Raw genomic sequence first — 18,658 nt, 5'->3', positions numbered from 1 at the left:
CATAACGTCACGCCATGATCTCATAGTCAACTATATTTGTAACTATATCACGGCCCATCTGAGCAGACAGCAGCAAAGGTGAAACTGGCTTATCAAATAGGAAATGATCCTCTATCAACTGATCCTGCTCCTCTGGGGTCATTTTGTTCAGGGGGTAGTACTTTCCTTGTAAATCTCCTTTCAGCGAGTCCAACGCCTTCACCACAATCTTCTCAACTTCCCGTCGTTCTGCACGGGTGCAGTAAGGTGGCAATGTCAGACCCCGGATGCTACGCCCAGTCCTCACTCTGCAGGAGAGTACAAATTCATCGTCCAGATCCTCTCCTCCAATAAGATTGTTAGGATTCAGATCTGTCTTATGAAGTGCGTCCTTGCTGTATCCGTTATGGCGCCCCTCTATCACTGGGTCAAAAAGGTCGGCGAATACATCGTAAGTTTCTTCGTCACCTGCCACACAGCCCACGGTCATGATGTACGGGTGGCCAGGATTGTCCACACCTGTTTGTATGGCTTGGTCCAGGGTGTAACCTGATAGTGTTTTGAGACCGCAGAGCCTGTCGTAAATTTCTTTTGTCAGACACCTGGACATCCAGTTGTTGTGCGTTGAGAGATCAGGGAAGTTATTTATCTCCTTCGTTTCATTTCCTTTATTCCCAACTTGGTCAGCAACGTCTCTGGCGCGTTTACCAGACATGAGCTCTTGGTACAGACTGGTGATAGGATTTCCAGCCTCAAGGCATTTTTCCATTTCAATTAACAGACGGACTCCATCCACAACACACTGCACCTGCTCTACTTCCGAAGATCCCAGTCGGTCCGCGTTGGAAATGTCGTACTTTCCTCCGACCGCTGCCGTGTCCACCCCACCGACGCCACGCTTCTGGAGGCGAAGTTTCTCCAGGATGCTGGCAAATTCTTGCTTTTGACTAAGAAGCGGGATTTTCAAGTGTACCCCTCCTCTCAGTCCTGTCCCAAGATTAGATGGACACGTTAAAACGTAACCCAAATGCTCGTTCCACATAAAACCGTACCCCTTGGCTTTAATAGCATCTTCAACTTTGTTCAGTCCATTGCAGAAGCGCTCGAAAACACTCCTCATATTCCCGCCTTTCTCCATCGAAATGACTCGAGTGTGGTCTTCCTCGTTGACCCAGATAAGAAAGTTCTTTTTCTCATTATGCCAGATCCCGCGGGCGTCCGGCCAGTCTCGCGCCATTCGGGATGCGAGCAGAAGAGGAGACACAGGCTTGTCAAACAAGAAGTGGTCTGCTATGAGCTGCTCTTGTTCCGCATCTGTCATCTTTGCCAATGGGTAATACTTCCCTTTCAATTCGCCGTCAAGCGAATCCAAAGCCTCGGTGACGAGGGATTCAACTTTGCGCCGCTCAGCTCTTGTACAATGGGGCGGCAGGCCCAGATTCTTAATACTGCGCCCAGTCCTTACGCGAGACGATAGAACGTACTTCTCATCAAGTTGTTCACCAATCAGATTGGCGGAATTCAAGTCGGTTTTGTGGCGATCTGTTTTCTTGCAGCCTCCGTGTCGCTTCTCAATAACTGGGTCAAAAAGATCCGCGAAGACCTCATACGACTCTTCATCTCCGGCGACGCAACCGACCGTCATAATAAAGGGATGGCCGGGGTTATCAACACCTGTCTGAATCGCTGCGTCCAAAGTGAATCCACCCGGGGTCTTCTTGTCACACAGTCGCCCATAGATCTCAGGTGTAAGACATTTTGCCATCCAGTTGTTATGTTGCGACAAGTTAGGGAAATTGGGTGGAGCGGGGGCACTAAGAAGTCATAAAAAAGAACAGTCAAAGGTGGGGACATTCCTAAGCGACAAGTCCGTGCGAGGTGATGCCGGGACAGCTCGAAGCCACAATTCATTTCGGATGACAAAAAGGATTCTGGTGACAATCTTTATTGCTGTGATTGAATTTGGAACAACGAGCAAGTCGCAGTCAAACTGCTTTCTATTCGCATACACAAGTTATTACAGCCAGGAAATGAATTGCAGCAACTTGTTTTAAAGCCAACAGAGAGGGTCTCAGGGAGGTACCTCGCGAACCATATATAGTTACCTTTTGTTATCGGTCGCCTTAGCAGGCGACGTAGTTGCCGTTTGCTTCGTCGTAAGTTTAGAAACTGGCCCTCCATCAGGAGAGGAATCTAAACAAGGTAAATGCAAAGTCAGAGAAGCGGTGAAATCAGTATAGCACAAATCAACTGAGCAATTGCCCTCCATGTTTCTGAAAATGAAATTTATCGTACAACATGTTCCAGTTTCGGTTGTTGCAAGGGTGGATAACACTATCCACTGGACAAATCTATTTCTGGTGGATAGCGCAGTATTTTTCTTTTAGTTTTATTTATTTACAAGATTTTCCGTCAGGCAGGGACACCACAACAGCTCGCGCCAATCACTGCGGGCCCAGTAAGTACCCATCCCACCCATGGGAGAACATCTATCACACAGTAATCTCGTGCGTGGGAATTACCGTCTCCTACCCCTAACCCTGCAGGAGATGGGACCTCCACTTATTCGTCCCTATCCGAGAAGGATAGAACATCTAACCATTTCTTGGTGTTATAGAGAGGTAGCAAATTCTTCTGAAGTATTTTAAGACCATGAGAATTGGTCCGGCCGGGGCTCGAACCCTCGACCTCCTGCACAACAGTTCGGCGCTCTACCAACTGAGCTAACCAGGAGGAGGTCGAAAGAAATAATCTAAATCTGGTGGATAGCGTGGTACTTTTATTTTAACACATATCCGCTGGAGAGCGATTTATCCAGTGTATAGCGTTGTACGCCTTGTGAACAACCCCTCATTTAGTTGTGTCCTTGCGCAAGGCAAGTCAGTAAAATTCGCCTCCTGTGAATAAGTGATGGACTCTGAAAGCGCTCACCTTTCAAATTCGAAGAACGGAGTTTGGAGCCTCCGCAACCCATCTCGATCAATCCCTCAACTGCCTGATATGTTTCCTAAAGGTACAACTGCCAGGGTTTCTCTAAAGCTTATTGAATACGATCAGCGCGTGCTTGTTTGATTGTTACTAAGTAATCGACTGTGTCACAATTAATAAGTGCTAATTATAATTAGTGCATCGTTTTGATGATGTCATCGAGAAGAGTTTTACTTTAAAATTTATTGAAAGATTTAGCAATTCTAGTCAATAAATGCAGGTTTCTAAAGCTTATAATTAAATTTAGCTATCTCAGTTAACGTTAGAGTTACCTTCACGAGTTACCTTCAAGAGTTACCTTCAAGAGTTAGCTTCACGAATGATCGGGGTCAAATATTCTTCTCAAAAAATCAACAACTTGTTGAAGGTCATTAGAATCGAGAAAACTATCACCAAAGGGAAATTACCCAGATCTTTGACAAATTCTCGCAATTTTTGAAAGGAATGTATGGAGACTGGTGAATAGAATACCCATGTTGACAACAGGGCGACAATTAATCGTAACGTGTTTTTTTTTTTTTTTAAAGGCTGATAGTTCCCAAAGAAACTGTTTGGGGCTGCGTCGGTGGGGGTAACGAAATAATTTGAATATTTCGATAAAGTTGAAATGGTAAAATGGCCACCGTTACGATTATAAAAGCTGACGTTTCGAGCGTTAGCCCTTCGTCGGAGCGAATAGAGGAATTGTGGGTTGTGTGTGCATTTAAAGGCAGAAAATGGAGCTACGTTATTGGTGGGAACATGGCAACGAGAAAAACACGAATAAATTAGTGGAATGAAAAGCATTCGTTGATACATGTGGGGTTAATTTAGACTGCCGGTTTGAAAGATGATCTTTTGTTCAAGAGTTTTACGGCTTTCTGTGCTAGCTAAGTGTAAGGAAAGACCGCAGATTGCCATATGTTGCTTACAATGATTAGGTAAATTAAAATGTCTAGCGACTGGTTTCGATGTGACCTTGTCATTCCTCTCCACGTCGCGAAGGTATTCTCGGAATCGGTCCTTTTTTTTAGTCATTCAGCAACTCTTCACTTTACTCTGCTGTTGACTTCTGCCTAGATTCTTGAAATGTCAGGCACCATCACCGAAAAACAGTCTTTCTCAGGACTACCGTCACCCGTACTATCAGACTGTACATGATCAAATATTCCCCCCAGGTTCATACCATTTCCTGTATTAAGTGTTTCGTCGTAACTCTCAACTTAAAGTTAAAACAATGACTACAAAAAATAATAATGATAAAAAAATATAGAAAACTGGATGGGTCATGTCAGGCTCATTAGTTACTAGTTTGAGCACTCTGGCATGGCCTATGTGGCATCATTTGGGGTGGCTATATGGCTTAACCTCCATCCTAGAATCAGCACTGCATCGATGAAGCCCAGAAGGCCGAAACAGTACTGTCTGAAAGTATATAATATATACAATTAGCCGCGGTTTCAAATAGCAAGTTGTCGTTTCCCTTCGGAGTTAGTGAGTTCTGACCCTATGGCGCGTGACAGGTTCTCCTCCAATCGGAAAACGTTTTCGAGTTTTGAGATGCAACAACTTGAAGAACGCGTTGCGCAAAATCACAACTGACAAAGCCCTCCTAACTTTGAAACACCCAGTAATCATTACGAGCACATTTTGGCGCCAAACTCGAGACTTTTACGTTCCTTCGAGTATAAAGTATCATGCTTTCGATAATGTAATTACTGAAGTTAATTGTTAGCTCAATGTCTTTAAATTTTCCTTTTCTCAAAACCTTTATCACCAGGTTAGATAAGATATATCTGGCTTGTTGTGATTTAAATGAGACTCGAACCCTAATTGTGCATCTATACAGTTCTACACTCACCCGGACGATCAGACTACACCTTCACATGTTACCCCCGGGTTCAAGCCATTTACTGCATTATACAGTTCTATTACGATCTTTTGTGCTTCCGAATTTTTAGTCTACTCAAGCAAACACCGCGAAGTAACGATACTTCGTTGCCTTCCTATCCACTGGATGGTAATTTATTCGTCGGATGACATTATCCGCTCTTTGAGGCCAGATTTGTGAACAACAAACTTGAAAAAATTCTAGGTTATGGTCTTCAAAACGCTGAAAATTTAACTGCGCGCAACAAATCCAAACTAGTTAGGTCGTCAAGAGTGCCAAACAAGGCACAACTATCGAAATGATTCCAAGATCTTATTCATACCCCTAATAATAACTGCGCAAAACTTTGACTGTACTGTTGAATATTGTTTAACCATAGTTAGTCCTATCTAAGTCAATCAAAACAACGCAAATCTTGACGTTAATTGGTTGAATGATTGTGAAAATCGGACGGTTTTTGACATCTCCTGTCAAGACAGCAATTTTTTCCGGCTTAATTAAGATTTAAGTTCGCAATCTAATCAGTGAAATGAGGTTAGATAAACAAACTATTCACTCTGCAATGAATTAATTCAAAAGCATCGCAAACTTGCATAATGATCTTGTCCTGTAACGGTTCCCTCCGAAGATTTGTTTGACATCATGGCATCTAATATATTTGAAACTTGACCCTTTCTACGAATGTTCTTGTAGACCTGAAAAAGGAAAATTGACACTTTCAAAATTTCTCTGTACAAATATGCCGCAAAGAACTAAAAGTTGAACTTGAAGGCGGGAAATCAAAATGAATAATTTTAAATTAGTTTCGGTTGCTTGCGGCCAAAGAATGTTTATATCGTTGACTCTATTGTGAGTGTATGCTATATAACAAACGCAACTTGAGTTGTAGTCTCTAGATTAACTTTCAACTCGTACGAGAGATATCTTCCAAGTGCTTGGTTTTTTCAGTTGAGATTCCCAATCAACGTTGTCAAGTTCGCAGACCGCACCAAAATGAAGAACATCACAATTGCTCTGTTGGTACTCTGCATTTCAGTTTGCTCAAATGCACGATCTCCAGGAAAATGTAAGTAGAATCAACTGTATTTGATAAATCAAAAACAGGGAATTTTCTGCAGGCGAGTGACGCTTGGCGCGCGCGCAATCCAAGAGTGTTAAAATTAATGAAAGAACAGATTTGAAAGACCATGTACTTGGACTGAAAATAAAAACGTTTTTAAAGCTATGCGATGATTTTCAGGGCAAAAAATAGGAAGGGACAGCAGCAAGTTACCCTTATAAATTTGCTCAAATCAAGAGTGCACGCCTTTTCCTTTCATCTTCTATTAGTTAGTTAAAAACGTAACTTTTGCCTGTATGCTCAGCTAGTGAAAGTTGGCGCGCGCGCAATCCGAGATTGTTTAAGGTCAAGAAAAAACTGATTTGAAAAGCAACATATTTTAATCTTCAGAATAAGAAAGTTTTCTAAATTTACGACGTTTTGAAGGTGGCATAGTAAGATGGAACAGAAAGTTACCATGAAAGTTTCGCCCAAACATAGTTAGTCGATAACTATGGCCCAAATCAAGAGTGCGCGCGTTTTTCTTGTGCGCGCTCTTTTGTGTGTACAACGATAACGACACCTGAGCAAGAATTACCACCGGTCTTTTGTGAGCTCACGAATCTTTTAATATTCTAATCTCAGGAAGACCTAGTTTTTATTATCACCTCCGCTTTTTTTTACTTTACGATGTTGCATACAATTAATAAGAATAATCAGTTAACAGTCGTAAAAGCTTCAAGAAAAAGAAAGAAGTTTTAATTGCTGTCTGAACTGAAAGTGGATCTTGAGAGAGTGATGGCTTTTACGGCTAAAGAGTAAAATTTTGGCCCTTTTACGACTAATAGTTATTTCTATCCGTTACGGTTTGACGGAATTTTTTTTAAGTTAATTTTTTTTTACCTTTAATAATATATTCTTTTTGCCATATTACGGCTAACGATTAATTAACTCCTATAAGACACTTCTCTAAACTTTACAAATAGAGCGTGCAAGTTCTTTCTGAAACGCACGCTAAATCGTTTACTTCAAACCGATCCAAGCTTAAGGTCGGTAATCTTTGTTCATTTAAAGATTTATGAGTAAATTTGAGTTTGCACTCGGTAATTAATTTTGACACGGATTTCTGTGGATTACATTGTTTACCTGCGACATTTGTTATTTTGTTTTAAAAAATGTTTATTTGCATTGAAGAGTATTCATGGCGCTAAAATAAAATGAGTAACAAAGGAACCAACAGAATTCAATACCATGAGCTTTCAGTATTTAAGGTTATGTCTTAATTTATTGTACTCTATTCTTTTCAAATTTTTCGCTGTTTCATTTTCAATTTAATTAGGTTAATTCATTGAAAATTAACATAAAATTGTTGTTTTATCATGGTAACAGTCCGACAAGGAGTGGATGCTTCAAAGACCAGGGGTAAGAGTGAAATTTCTCCCGATATTTCCTTGCAAATCAGTTAAGAGATGAGGTTAGGAGTTAAAGATAACAATGATATCTACCTTTCAGGCTGATAAGTTGTCTGTTTAGTTCATCTCTTCGTTGATTTAATTAGTGATATAATAATTTTCATGTCAAGTACTCGCGGGAGCTACAGCGCGCTTACTGTGAACATGGTTCCGAATGCCAACTAACCAATCAGATTACGGGAAACAAGCATGCAATTAATTGATTTCTTTCTCATCTTTGATTGTCTTGGTCTAAAGCAATGATAAGCATGACTGAATTTTTTTGTTTTCACATGTTCCTTTTAGATCTTTTAGCTGAAGTGAGAGAGATGCTAGAAGCCCTTCCAAAGAGAGACGGTAACGAACAGCTTTTATTGTGAAAACAATGGTAATGTTACAGCCAACTCGAAAACTCATTTAGTTTCCGAAAACTTCTGACGTCTGGCGGAGGCACACTGAATAGGCTGAACCTACTAAATACGTAGATGCATACGCTTGAGACAAATATAAATATATTTTGCCAATAGGAGTTATTAAGTCTCAGTTGTTGGCACTGCTACAAACGTTTAATGACCAGTGGCGGATCCACACCTTGAGCTAACGGGGGGGGGGGGGAAGGGAGGGGGGGAGTTTTTTGTGTGTGTGTACACCTGCCGGCTTTTCTTGTTTCTGAGTTAATTTTTTTAACCAAAATAGGAAGGAAGTGGGGGGGGAGGGGGCCGGTGGGCCCCTCCCCCCTCCCCTAGATCCGCCATTAATGACGGTGAAAAACAGCTGTAAAACCTTATGTTTCCATCTGTAGTGGGTAGCCTTTCAGTCTCTTCCAAGAATGTGAAATTTAAAACTTTATTAATTGCAATCAGTGAGAGAGCTTGCTTTCCTTCGTCTAATAGTCCTCATTTTTTTTTAAAACAATTTTGTCCATTTTATAGCTAGTATCTGCCCAGACTGCGGTGGTTTTGGACCTGGTTGTCCTTGTGAAGACCGTTTTTTTTGTCTAAACAAAGGTTGTTCATCTACTGGAGAATGTTCTGCTAACAACTGCGCTTGAGGTTTGTGCACAAACCTTTAACTCTCATTGGTGACCAAGACAGAATTTCTCCTAACAATATCAACACAATATCAAGCAGACAAGTGATGAGAGTAAAGAAAACTTGCTAAATAGGGATTACTAGTTGATCCAATATCTAATTCTCCTAACTTACCTAATAAGAATTGTATGGCGGACAGTAAGGAGAATTACTAACTAGATCTTGGGAGTGAAACTGGTGAAGAGTTTGGCATTTTGTCGTTCCCCACGTAACATATGATTACTCCATGGGAGGGAGGGTAAGGGAAGTTTGCAACACATTCATTCATTTACACGAGTTCTTGCTCAAACCGCGGTTTACGCAATCTGTTGGCCTCAGTCTTTCTCTATATAAGAGGGTTGATTTGATCAAATAAACGTCCTTCCACTGTTAGCTTTCGGCCCTCTCGACGGTGTTCACAGAATTAAATGTTTAGGTAAAAGGTTCAGCTAAACTGAGGATTGTTTAATTAGGACGCGGTTTTTTTAAAAAACGGCTAAGCTTTGTCTAAAGAATCCGATCAAAATTTTTTGGATCTACAGATGATATCGCTTCTATTCAGAATAGGATAAAATTATGTTCGTTTAATGACGAATAAGTTTAAAATGGAGTCAAAAAATTTGATCTGACGATCTCTGATGATCTTTAGTTACTCGGACTTAAGTACCGTATGCACTATAGTTGGTAGATTAGATGTAACTATAAGTGTCAGCATTGTCTTTGCTTTTCTTCCTTATCATAAAACCGATGATAAATACCTCATTTCTTTTTTTCTCACACTCAACAAAGTTTACTCGTTAACTACTTTGAGTTCTCATTCTCAAGCTCTTTCTTTCTTTCTTTCTTTCTTTCTCTTTGTTGTTTATACCTTTCTTTCGATCAGTCGTATTGACTGCTGTGGGTTTGTTTCGAAACTTTCAATCAAAATACACTCTTATTTTTGTTGTTAATCATTTTTTTTCAGGTGAAGCCTGCCACTGATCATCATGCGAAGTTTTCTTTCCCTTTAGTGGAAGAAGTGTAGTTGGTTCCAAGTCGGAATTCACTTTCTTTCTTAACTTTTATTTAAGCTGGAAAACCTAGACCTTACACAGCCTATGTATTAAAGGTTGACTTATCTAAAAATCATTTTATGGTGTGCATTTGAGTGCTCTTTAAGTTCCACGATCGTTCAAATTTTTTAAAAGAGGAAAGGTTCCTGTATAAAACATTTCGATTTGCAAGAAGTTATTGGAATCAACAGCCTAAGGAACCTTCCCACCCTAAACACCCTTAACTCTTAATCTCTCCCCCCGTCTCCCCCAAAGAAAATCTTCAACATCTGAACATAACTCTTTTATGTGAAGGTGTAGTCTGATCGTCCGGGTGAGTGTAGTCCTGAGAAGGACTGTTGTCGGTGGTAGTGACTGACGTTTCGACAACCTGTGCGGAAGTCATCATCAGAGTCAAGTGAATGACTGTTGTCAGTAGAATGTTCTTATTCCAGTTCGTGTGAAATGATCGGTTGGTTTTGCCGTGATGTTATTTACTGCATAACTCTTTTAATGCAAAGTTGATTAAGTCGATTAAGTCGGTAGTTTGACAACAGAAGTCGACATTATATACAATCTATGAAACCTGTAAGACGCATAAAAACCTTTAACACTATATATAATGGGTTGTCAAGCCCAAGAGCTAATGGCGAGCATCTCTAAATAAATAAATTAATAAATATTTCATATCAAAATGATATGCAAACGCTTATTAACTGCTCATATCAAAACGTCTTTGACTTAAACTTTAAACTTTCTAAATGCTGTATAAACATTCTATTGCTGCTTATATGATTGTCTGTAACAATTTTATATATTGATGCTTTTTATATATGTTAATGATATTTTGAGAATATATCCTTAATATTCTTACATATACTCTATTTAATCTTATATTATACTCATGTTATTCATTTATAGTGTCCACAATTAGCTTTCAGCTAAATACCATGACACTTCAATAAAGTTTATGTATGTATGTACGTAATTCATACTATAACACTGTCAAACGAACAAATGCATCATTTCGTTATACAATCACCACACAGCTTTGTAACAAACGAATGTTCATTCCATCTGAAGCACTTCTGATCCTCGCCATAGATCCCAAATAAGAACAAGTGTCTCGTGAATAAAAGGAATAATTATAAGACTTTACAAATGTGAGTTCGTAGAGATTCACTTCCAGATCTTTACCTGTAGCTTACATTGGCCTGCGTTTGTCATAATCCCCTTTACACTATAACCTTCACTTATTGGTTTCTCGTGCCAGCCGTCGTCCCCTTTGAAAGGGTTATGATTGTAGTACATGTAGGACCACATATCATAGTCAGCTTCTTTCTTACCGGGGTATACCTTAGCATCCCACCAGTTTTCAAACAAATTGCGGTCGAATGGTACACTGAACATGACTGCCACGGTCTTGTTGTCATCTGGGATAAAGAAGGTAATCACGCCTACACTTCCTCTTGGTAGGCCAGTTGGTTTCGTGGCCGTATACAGAATTGCCTCCTGGCTCTCCACGAATTCGGGCAAAACATTTGAACCAGGGGAACCAGAATAGAAATACGTATTCATAGCACTCCACCTGTGAGATGTTTTATTAGCGATGCCAATGGCAATTCCCCGATACGTGGGTGACATTGATTTGAAAACTTCTTCCAGAACTTGTGGGTCTAACTGATCAGCTGGTATCACTAGATCCGCCACGTTCAGGCTATGTAGGTGCAAAGCATAAACATGCACAAAGTTAAAGTGATAAAACTTATTTGTGTGAACAGAAAAGCGATACGCTTAAGGCGTTAAGACGCGGAGATTAAATGCCGAACCGTATAGAATGAAACTATAAGCCACCTGATAATTTAGTTGCGGATAGCTACGGGATCCGTTAAAGTTTCCTGAAATCCCAATGTGACTAAAACACGCCACTTATTTAAAGAAACTAAAGATTTTCCATCTAAAGTGTTCATAAACTGAAGGTTTCAAGAAGTAATCCATTGACAACAGCCGCAAAGAAGGGGCTGATTATTCAAAAAAGGTCGGCCATTTAAAACTGTTAGATGGTGACAATGCTTTCGCTGAGATACTGTCCTCTTGAGTTTATCTTTCATGTATTGTTTAGAAATCAAGAATCTTGAGTTTTCCCGTTTCTTCCCGAGAAGACTTTGCCGGCTCAGTCCTTTAAAATGTACCATCATTCAGTACATTTCGAAGAGGCAACTCGCAGCGCCGTTTGTTAATAAGGATGTGCCAGGCTATCCTGTAGCTCTGAACATCGATTCGGGTAATTAGTATGCAGCTGAAACAGGACTTGATGCTATTATTTCGTGACACCGTGACGATTTCCGGAAAGCGTAACACATGTCAAGTGTCGCAAACACGGATTTCGGTTTCTAAGCCCAGCGGAATCGTTTTCTTATGCTTAATTTAATAATTCAGAATAAAGCACAGTTTTAAGAACCCTTCAACCTCCCCTTCCATTTCTACCACCAACAGATAAAACTTGCTGAGAGCAAAAAGGCTTACCGAAGTTCACAACACAACATTTTACTGGATCAAAGTACATGCGAGAAGAGCACGCTAACTCAATGTTGACAGTACCCAGGCTACAGAATTTATCTCTTGCTGAACTGTATATGTAACATCGAGGGAATTTTCAAGAAGGAAAGTCGTTATACTGGCATCACGCTTGATGAACCGACTATGCCGGCGTAATTCATTTGATCCTAACCGCGCTTTCTTAGCAACAGCTTTCTTTCCTTATTGTTTTCAATTTTTTGTGTACGCCGTTTAGAATGGTTTGTCGACTTGATGAAAGTTGCTAAATGACGATCGTAAATCTTTCTTATTGATTACATATCAGCTTCAACAATCATATTCGTACGTAAATACCTACCTTGAAAGATGGGGAACAACATTCTAAAAGTCAAGGCTCAGCCGGGGGGCGCTTTCCACGAGCACTGCGGATTTGTTTACTCATATTATGGTCATACGTGGTCACGTGTGTAATCTTTATTTAAACACCATCAATTCATCAGGCCATAAAAATACATATCACACATGCTAAGATATTTAAAATTCAAACTACATGCTATAACACTAAAGCTGATTTCCGTGAATGCCGTGCGTTAGCCTTAAAGAATGTCATTGATCTTACGTTTAAATAACCCAAGAGACTGTGTTGCTTATATCGCGTGGTAGACTGTTCCTTAATCTGGCGCCATTGTAGCTAAAGCTGAGGTCATAAGCATTCGTGACAAGGCATTTGACTTTTAATTAATTTGAGTTGTAAGAAGGTTTCTGCCTAATTTCTACGGAAGATTACAAATATTAGTCAGTGAGACGCGGAAGGAATAACATTCTGAACTTTTTTGAGCAATGAACATAAAAAACAGAGGTGTTTTGAACAAAAAAAAAAAGAAGTTTTGCCTTTTTTACCTAAACTAGGTAAACTCATTTAGAAATATAACTTCCCCCTCAAATTTTAAGATAACTTTACTGACAAATTTTATTAAAGAAAACATCTCGATAGAGCATTTTAAGATCAGTAGGACGTTTAAGTGCAATTTTAGTATTATGAATTTTTATATTTAGTACGATTTGTTGGGGGCCATTATGTAAACTACCGGGTAACCGGTAATAATGTATTTTACCCTCGGTAAATAAAGTGTTGTTGTTGTTGTTGTTGTTGTTGTTGTTGTTATTTTACGAAGTCACCCATCCTTCGTGGGAAACAGTTGTGTTATTTTGGTAAATTTCACATGACCGCAGTGTCCCAGGTTGGTGCGTGACTGAATGCGTGACTGAATTTCAAAAATAATGACAGTAGTTTTAAACATCCCCCCGGCACGATACTTATGTATGTTGCGAGAAACTGCAATTCAGTTGCTGCAGTATGACTGTGGTAAAAAGTATATGTAATCACATGGACCCGTGGGCAATTTTAATGCATACAGAAGCCCCCTAATATAACTAACACAACATTGTTCATAATAAAACTCCGAAAATGTACACAATGGGACGAATTGTCTCTTTGTCTTATTACCTTTGCATCTCCTGAATATTTCAAAATCTTTTTTGTCGCCTCAGAGGAGAGATTTTTCACAAACGTTGACTAACAGAGCGGGAATGCGTTCATTAACCCAAGTTCTTTCTTCTAATTAATCTAGTTAAGCAATACACCTTTGCCATAATGGCGGCGGCCGAGTGAAGACTAAAACTAGTGCATGGGGACGAGGCCACCCGGGTATGGATTTGTGCACTTGTGAGCGCTTGTCAAAAAGTTTCTGGCACAATTTATTAATCGATCCAAAAAGCTTTATTTCTCAAAGAATCGACTACTAATATAGCTAAGGCTCAAGTTAATATGTACAATGCCATGCCACTGCTGTGTTCCTTCATGGACTACAAAGGGAAATCGCGACGTAAACGGTTAATAAATATCCTACTTCAAGTTTCCCAAAGAAAAACTCGCGAGAAAGCAATGGCTTCATGCAATACGTCGAGAGGAAGGAAAAAGCTTCAAAGTCTTGGACTCAACCATGGTCTGCTCGCACCATTTTAAAATGGAAGACTTGAAGAAAAGTATTGCGGGCAAAATATGCCTTCAAACCAATGCTGTACCTTCGGTATTTCAGTGGCGTACTTCGCTGCGCAAAAAAAGCCTCCACCTCAAAGATTCACTAGTAAAACAACTACTCATCAATCATTCAGGGATTTATTCATGGTGTGCACACTCGGAAAGCAGCGTAAATGATAAATCGAATGAACAGCTAGAGAGTCAGATTACAACTGTAGAACCTAATGAAAAGAATGTCGAAAATTAGGCAAAGACAAAAGATGTTGAAACTCAGACCGATTTGGTCGAGTCGAAGGATGCATGCATTCAGAGTGATCAGAGTGTTGTCGCGCTTGTGAAACAGTATGAAATGAGAATAGAAGAGCTCTAAAGAGAAATAGAAAGCATTTAAAAGAAGAATGTTTAAAAAGTAGACTTTTTCTATTGAAAGATTTCGCGCCGACAATTCTGCTGTGTCCTACCACACTTCGTTTCCTAACAACGCTATTTTAATGGAAATCTACAATTATCTAGACCCCAGAGCGTGTTATATGATTGTTTTATTCCGCTCTGGTAAACAGAGGCATCTTCTGAAGTGAGTAGTTCCACATACTAAATTCAGAGAATTTGACGGGAACTTGTCGTTTAGCGGTGGAGTGTGAACTTGTGTTGTTTGCCGAGCGCAGTTGTTTTCGTTTAGAATAAAGATTATTGGAATCAGGATCAATGATGTTTTTAACCTTTCCGCTCTTGATGTATTAAAGTATAAGAAATTAGGTCAATTTAAGTGTAAGTAATCACAATTGACAATTTTCTCAAGCAATCAAAACACCTCGAAGTACGCATCTTGTGCTCGAAACTAGCCTTGTCACAAGCTTGCTTTTGTCTTTAAACCTTTCGCTGGGTCACCTCTGCCCTTCAACCATAGTCTCAAGTCCTCAGTCTTGAATTGTGAGAGATTTCTATCTTCTAAGGAAGCTCCAGGAATGTCATTTTCGGTTAAAAAGGTCGAGGAATTGTGAGAGTTTGTATAGTCGCGTCGCCATGTGTTGCCCGGGTGGCCTCGCTTTCGTGAAATTATTCATAACCAGTCTCAGACCTCCATCAGATTTTCCGCCATTATGGCAAAGGTGTATAAGGCAACTTTCCAGGCTATTATGCACTTATTTATTCATAAAATTCATAGACGCTTCACACAACTTTTTTCACGACCTAAAAAGAGAGTTGATCCTAACTGTAACCACTTTGGTTGTGACTATTGGCGGGGGAGATATTCCACAGGTTGCTAATAAAGTTTTGAAAATTTCGGCACTAGTTAGGCAAAACAACGCCTCCTACAAAGAAAATTAAACTGTTTTTTAATAGCACTGTTGTAGCTAAAATTGCGCACAACATTTGTCTTAGCGGGTTACCATTAAGATGCAACAAACTGAAATGCCAAAGAGCGAATTCCGAGTATCTCACTCACTAACACGCGGAGATATATAACAATAAAAATGGTTTTGATTCCATAACGAAAAAAAAAATATCACACAAAAGCTTATAACTGACCCGCACCAAAGCACCATTATTTGCTAGTTCGATCAGATCGAAACACTTTGACTCGAGCCTTTAAATGATTCAATCCTTCACATTACTGAGCAGCTTTGTAGCTAAAAATGTTAATTGAAACGTCATCAACAGAACTAATTATAACGCCTTAATGCAGTTATTTCATGATTTTAAAACAAATTCAAGTAAGTTCAAATAGTTTCACTTGGAGGACTTGAAGATCTTTACCTCCAGTTTACATTCGCCTGCGCTTGTCATGATCCCCTTTACACGGTAACCATCATCTAGGTGTTTCTCATGCCAGCCGTCATCCCCTTTGAAAGGGTTGTGATTGTAGTACATAGAAGAATACATATCGTGGTCAGCTTCCTTCTTACCACGATAAACTTTAGCATCCCACCAATTCCTGTACAAATTGCGGTCGAATGGTACACTGAACATGACTGCCACGGTCTTTTTGTCTTCTGGGATGAAGAAGGTAAGCACCCCTACACTTCCTGTTGCTTCGCCACATCGTTTTGTGGCAGTATACAGAGCTGCTTCCTTGCTTTTCACGAATTCGGGGATCATATTTGAACCAGGTTTACCAGAACGAAAATAGGGACTCATTCCACTCCATTTGTAAGGTGTTTCATTGGCGATTCCAATGGCAATTCCCCGCTTTGTGGGTGGCATTGATTTGAAAACATCGTCCAGAACTTGTTGGCCCAACTGATCAGCTGGTATCACTGGATCTGTCATGTTCTCCTTGTTTTGAGACACTGTGAACTAAAAAACACAAACTTCGCCTTTTAAAGAAAATTAAAAAAATATATATAAAGATAAGGGCACTGGCACCCAAATAAACACGGGATTAGCGAAACTAATTGCCAGTTTGCATTTAGATACATATAAACTATAAGGCCGGTACACTCCACATACTAAACCACACATACACACAGTCAAACTATATCACATAAACACAACTATAAGCATTATTGAGCAGAAATTGCGAGAACACGATAGTCAATATCAACCCGTAACCCTATCGTTTCTTTAATGAGTCAGTGTCCATGGGATTCTATCTAAGTTTCAATTATAAAGCAGAGAGAGAAGAATCCTTGATATTTTCATAGAGATTATTCGACATTTTTAGTTCTTTTGTTCAAAAATGACATAATTCAGTAGTGTTTGTCTTTTGGGAGATAATCGATAATAAGTCTGTTGGCAGCTAAGCGTGAATCAAGGAAACTATCGCCTGAACTACCTGCTGAACTTATTAGAAGTGATACAGAAAAACAGAAGGCAATAGACAACTAAAATATATAAACAAGTCGGACTAGCTGTGTTTGAAACAGAAACATCGCAAATTTATTCTGCAAATCGTAACCAAAAGATCGCTGTTCAGGGTCTCAGTCGGATGGAACACCAAGAATAACCACTTAACTAGTCTCGAGATCCTTCGGAACGGCTCTGAAACATTCTGCTACCGAATTACGACACAATACAGTGACTATTAATTGCGGACAAGATTATTCGACAGAGGGTCACCACGGTCGCGACAACTACAAAAGTTTTTAGTTGCCCCGCTACAAGTTCTTGAACACCTTCCGGGAAGTTTTTGTAAACAAAGTCGTTTCAACACTTCTTTAAAAGAAACAAAGAAATTCCAAGTCGTTACATTTTTAGGCGAACCATCTTTTTCTGCAGGTTATAGACGTCCTTTTTCTTAAGCTTGAAAACCGTAAGTCTGTTAACTCGATAAAACTTATCATGTAACAACGATCAATATTATCTTTCAAGCTCATAGATACTCACCTTTAAAGAAAGGACGAAAGATCTAACCCAAAGCTGTCAGCGAGCGCAATTGACGATTATCATGGAATTGTTCACTTATATAATGTCATGCTCAATCACGTGATAAAGCTGTTTGGATCCAGTTTGAAAGGTTTTCTACTTGATTTTAACGGAAGATTATAAAACGTTGAGTTATTGTGAAGCGGAAGGAACAACATTCCTACCTTTCCTGAACAATTCAATTGAATGGTTACTCTAAGACGTCATATAAAAGTGTTCTGCAAAGTTACCTTGCCCCAGGCATTGCGGAACAAACAGCTGCGTTATTTTCGTTCTTCATAACCTTGAACTCTCCATTGAATTGGTGCGGTAAAGCGTAAAAAAATAACATTGCTTTGAATGTTGCTGGGCACCCGTGCATGATAAAATAGTTGAGTTATCTGAGAGAAATTAGGCCTTCGAAGTATTCCTATAGAATTTCCCCCGGTTTTTATTTCTACCCTGGAAACATTTCGACAAACTTTTAAAGTTCATCAATGACTTCACCCCCCTCCCCCTCCCCCTATATTTTACATTGTTCTTATGGAAAACACTAACATATATTTAATAAGTGCCGCGGTTTAACAGCGGAACCATCTTTGTTTCCTCTCTTCTTGATGTTTGTTTCATCTCATCAAGGTAATTTTCATTTCTTTTAAAGGGCACCAGTGAGTTTTTCTTATTGTTCTGTTTTCGGAAGCAATTTTTTGATATCATATGCAGTTTTGCAGCATTTGGAAGTGGACTGATACCCACTGGAGTAGAGCCAGCTTATTTAATACACGAAGAATCGAGAAGGATTTGGTTTGATTTCCTTATTCAACAAACCGAAACTAGGCTACCCGCTGACAACAACTTTGCTTTTTTTTTTTATGTAAATGGAGGTTGTAAAATTTATCGAAAGAGTACAAGAAGACTTTAATTAACTAACCATATTATCATATACGAAAATGAAGTGATTAGGAGATTGTTGTTTACACACAAAAGATAGTTCAACTGGTGTTTGGTAAACATTTACCTAGATCCACATGGAACAAGCTGCTGGAGACTTTCTAGCTATTTTGTTTTTAAAAGAATTCAGTTACTTTTCTTGTTAGCTGAAGATGACAAAAAAATTCTTTTTTGACGTTTGTGGGCGGAAGGAACAACATTCTATGAATATTCCTCTGCAGCTGAGTAGAGCTCAGTGAGACACTCAAAAGTCGTACGTAATCATTATTTTGCAAAATTGGTGCAAAACAATCAGAGTAAATCTTAAATAAAATATTTAGATGTATCTTGCTATAGGCTGAATTGTTTTCGGTTG

The 18,658-nt window shown here is 39.4% G+C and overlaps 1 long non-coding RNA gene and 3 pseudogenes across 2 annotated transcripts; 1 reads left to right on the top strand and 3 right to left on the bottom strand.

The window, feature by feature from the left end:
• Positions 1–7: 7 nt before the first annotated feature.
• LOC148729767 (creatine kinase M-type pseudogene) lies at positions 8–2,953 on the bottom strand (annotated as a pseudogene).
• Positions 2,954–5,695: 2,742 nt separating this feature from the next.
• Positions 5,696–9,525, top strand: LOC148729766 (uncharacterized). The gene is made up of 5 exons (XR_016001839.1): positions 5,696–5,903; positions 7,266–7,298; positions 7,634–7,684; positions 8,260–8,379; positions 9,362–9,525. It is a non-coding gene; the product is annotated as an uncharacterized LOC148729766 (long non-coding RNA).
• A 393-nt stretch (positions 9,526–9,918) lies between these two features.
• On the bottom strand, positions 9,919–11,141 carry LOC148729765 (DELTA-stichotoxin-She4b pseudogene; annotated as a pseudogene).
• A 4,186-nt stretch (positions 11,142–15,327) lies between these two features.
• On the bottom strand, positions 15,328–17,544 carry LOC148729764 (DELTA-stichotoxin-Hcr4a pseudogene; annotated as a pseudogene). The gene is made up of 2 exons (XR_016001838.1): positions 17,335–17,544; positions 15,328–16,305 (listed from the first exon to the last, which is right to left on the bottom strand). The product of XR_016001838.1 is annotated as a DELTA-stichotoxin-Hcr4a pseudogene (transcript).
• Between the last annotated feature and the right edge of the window lie 1,114 nt (positions 17,545–18,658).

This window comes from Stylophora pistillata, chromosome 5 (genome assembly GCF_964205215.1).
Source record: "Stylophora pistillata chromosome 5, jaStyPist1.2, whole genome shotgun sequence".
Taxonomy (NCBI): domain Eukaryota; kingdom Metazoa; phylum Cnidaria; class Anthozoa; order Scleractinia; family Pocilloporidae; genus Stylophora; species Stylophora pistillata.
This window is presented reverse-complemented; position numbering and strand designations above follow the sequence as displayed.